General features: G+C 39.4%; 1 protein-coding gene across 2 annotated transcripts in view; it reads right to left on the bottom strand.

Annotated features, from left to right (window-relative positions):
* Positions 1–1,871, bottom strand: part of SMAP2 (small ArfGAP2) — an 18,128-nt gene extending 16,257 nt beyond the window's left edge. Inside the window, exons 1-2 of one of the 2 annotated variants that reach the window (XM_008585720.1) lie at positions 765–1,871; positions 512–645 (exon numbers count right to left, since the gene is read on the bottom strand). The gene's annotated coding sequence lies outside the window, so the exon portion shown is untranslated. Of the gene's footprint in view, positions 1–511 lie in introns of both variants that reach the window. The other variant, XM_008585719.1, reaches the window with a different exon arrangement.
* Positions 1,872–3,732: the final 1,861 nt, after the last annotated feature.

The following is a 3,732-nucleotide window of genomic DNA, read 5'->3' as shown; positions in this document are numbered from 1 at the left end:
GGTTCGGATCCCGGATGCGGACCGGTTCCCGCTAACTGTCTGAGTGAGGCACGGGAGCAACGCCGAGGGTTGTGATCCCGTTGCCGGTCCCCGGTCCGGTACGGGGGCAACACTGAGGGTGGCGATCCGTTGCCGGACACGGAAAAAGTCAAAAGAAAAAAAAAAAAAAAAAAAAAAAGTGAATATTTAAAACTACAAATGTTAGGTCTGTCAATGCTGAGGGTCTTAGAAAATAATCCAAAGTTCCCTCTTAACACTTTCAGGGACTCATGAGGTCCTAGACCATAGACTGTTTGTGTTTTGGAGGAAATAAAATATAGGAAGATTAACTTGTATCTTGAATAAAAAGATTAAAAATTTCCTCATTAAGGTATGAGAATTTGACATAGTGTTTAACAACTAAATTTTCTTTAATATTCACCTTGATACCCAGTTTGAAATTCATCTGGAATTACTTTCACATGGATACATGGGAGCAGGTGATTCACTCATGGGCTATGTAAGTAAGTACCTGAATCTGTTCTTGAGTCCACTGGTCGAGGTTAACTGATTTTACCCTGGATATGTGCACCCCCAGATTCCTGTGGATTCCAGCACATCGAATGCAGATGAACACACCAATGTTCCAGGAGGCCCATCGTGGCCCTATGGAGGTCAGGAACAGGGCGATAAAGCACAAATTACAATGTTCAAGGCCCGAGCTGCAATGTTATCAAACAATATTTCTGCTAGAACATAAGTAAAAGAGTTTTTACCATAATCACCTTTTTATTGACTTTGTTCATTCCTCCACAGATCAGCTTTTTATGCTTGTTTTCGTTTTTTGTTTTTTTTTTTTAAGTATACAGTACAGGGGTTTAAAGTATATTCACGGAGATGTGCAATGGTCACCACTATCAAATTCTAGAACGTTTTTATTATCCCAGAAGAAATCCCAAACACATTAGCAGGCACTCTCCATTTTCTTCCAATGCTTCCCTCCAAGACCCTGGCAACCATGAATCTACTTTCTGTTTCTGTTGGATTTGCCAATGAAGGACATTTAATATAAATGGAATTATACAATATGTAGGCATTTGTGTATAGTGCAGTTTTTTACAGTGTTGATGACTGTTGAGATGCAGATGTTACAATACTCTGTTACTTTTTATAATGGAAAATCCCAGGAGAGCAGTGCAAAGCCAGTCACATTCTATTTAACCTAGCACCTTACATGAGCAGCCCTCCCCCAAGACACTTCAGTGGTGGTAGGGCCTGGATTCAGTTTTCCTGCTAGGAAAAAAGATACAGACATGGCATGCCTGCCCAGGGCTCAACCTGAAATTGAAAACTTTATTTATTCTCCCTCCCCTCCAGGCCTATAAAATATGCATCCACATTAACTTAATAGAATCCTTTCCTCTTGGGCTGATGTCCCTACTTTACCCAGCTATAGAATTACCTAGACTCAAGTTTGCTAAATAAAAAAGTTGCTTTTTGCCAAAATAAAAAAAAAAAAGAAAAGAAAAGAAATCTCAGATATGAATTTTAATTTAAAAAAACCAAAAAACTGTTACAAAGTCTCCTATCCCCTGCCAAGTTTGCTCACCCTAATAATCACTCTGGAAAATTATCACTCCTCTTTATAATTTTTATACAGGAAAAAAGTGACTTATTTTTATATGACACCTACCAAAGACTTACTGAAAAATCAGAAATAGTTCCTTCTCCATCATCCCACTAAGCAGAAACTTATCACATAAACTAAGCATGATATCAAAATTAGAGGTTGCAATAAAGACGTGAAAAGACACTAACTGATTTTCTACAGAGATAATCAGGACATGTGTTCAGAACAACAAAGGGCACAGGACTTCAGTTCTGTGGGACACAGATATTTGGTTAGCCTGCGGGTTTTTTTTTTTTTTTCCTTTTTGTCTCTTTTTTCATGTCCGGCAACGGATCGCAACCCTCAGTGTCACGCCCGTACCGGACCGGGACCAGCAACGGGATCGCAACCCTCGGTGTTGCGCCCACACCTCGCTCAGCCAGTGAGCGGGAACCGGTCTGTATGCGGGATCCGAACCCTCGGCAGGAGCGCGCCGCTGCCCTCTCAAGCGGTGCACTGTAGCAGTGCACCACCGGGCCGGCCCTTAGCCTGCGAGTTTTGACAGCAGTTTTAATGAGGAATGTTAGAATCGTGTGGCAGAAATTATTCTTAGAAATCTGAGTTCATGATTATTATAAATAAGATTAATTTTTTTGACAAAGATATCATTCATTTACTATGGCAAAAATACTACGAATACAGAAGGCTCAAATCCTCCTTATCACCACCAGGTGGTGTTCTCTGCCTGAAATTGTATCCCAATACCTTCTCACTGCTATTATCCTGACAGGCTCAGATTTATCTTGTAAAAAGACCTTCAGTCCCCTCAAATCCTTAGATGAATATGCATAGTTAGTCTGCCACATAGCTAATAAATACACAACTGATTCACACACTTGTTTTGGGTGGTGGGGTGTTATACAAACACAAAATGAAAAACCTAGACAGATGTAAATGAGGTTTCTTAGGGTGCTGTATATGTATTTTAGGTTACAGTTTTCATAAAGGAACTCTGATAAGATCTAAGTTATATAAGATTAAAATGGGACCAAATTTAATTCATGTTTCTTTAGCAATTTTTCTTTGCTCCAGATTCTAAAGTCTAGAATTCACGATAAGATAGTTAAAATGCATTTGTTTTGCTAACAAAGTCAGAAGTCAAAAACACTTATTAAATGTGAGCTGTGGAATGCTACGCTGTTTGCTTCCTAGCCCTAAGTCTGGAGAAGGCAATTCCTAATCATCTAAGCAACTGTCACAACTGTGGAATTTCTCCAGATCTCACTCCAGAGTTTAAAGTCTTTTTGCCTCTTAGGAATGCAAAACTAAGACCTGATGCTCTGGAGCCACTGACGAGGCTTCAGTACAGAAATACAACAACTATATTGCCATGAAAATCTGGAAGACAGCCTCCTCTGCCCCCGTCCCCCCACTTTCTCCCAACCTGACATTCCTCCTACAACCTTTCCCCAATATAATAGTGACAGTTCTATCCCACACTTGGTCTTTTTTAGTTTTAAGCCACCAGATTTATTAGTCAATAACTGCATGCTCTACAAAAGATTCTGAAACTGGAAAGGAGAAAAATACAAGAGATAAAAGTTACATATACACAGCTGAAAATGTGGGGAAATGGCATTGTTATTAAAAGTACAGTCTTTGCATACAGAAAAGACTTAGGTTTGAATGCAGTGCCATCAATGATCACTTGTGTGACCTTCAGAAAGATACTTAAATACTTAAGCCTCAGTTTCTTCGTCTACAGAATAAATTCAGTAATACCCTCCTCAAAGTGCCTACAACACACAGGAACGATAATAAATGAGAGCTACATATAAGAACATGGTATAGAGTGAGGTTTCCAGAATCCATTTCCCATTCGTCTTCACTGATAAGGGTCAGTTAACTCACTCATACATATATACCAACACCCTATCCAACACCACAGAACGCTTCTTTCTAGACAGGGATATGAGTTCTGGTCCTAAAATGTCAGAATGAAAACTGACTAAATATCAGGAAGAAGAAATTTACCATGACCCAATTTTAAAGTCTTATAGAAAACATGAAAAAAAAAATTTTTTTTAAAGATGACTGGTAAGGGGATCTTAACCCTTGGCTTGGTGTTGTCAGCACCACGCTCA

Source organism: Galeopterus variegatus, unplaced genomic scaffold (genome assembly GCF_000696425.1).
Source record: "Galeopterus variegatus unplaced genomic scaffold, G_variegatus-3.0.2 Scaffold3687, whole genome shotgun sequence".
Classification (NCBI taxonomy): domain Eukaryota; kingdom Metazoa; phylum Chordata; class Mammalia; order Dermoptera; family Cynocephalidae; genus Galeopterus; species Galeopterus variegatus.
The sequence above is the reverse complement of the archived record's forward strand: the minus strand, read 5'-3'. Positions and strand labels throughout refer to the sequence as shown.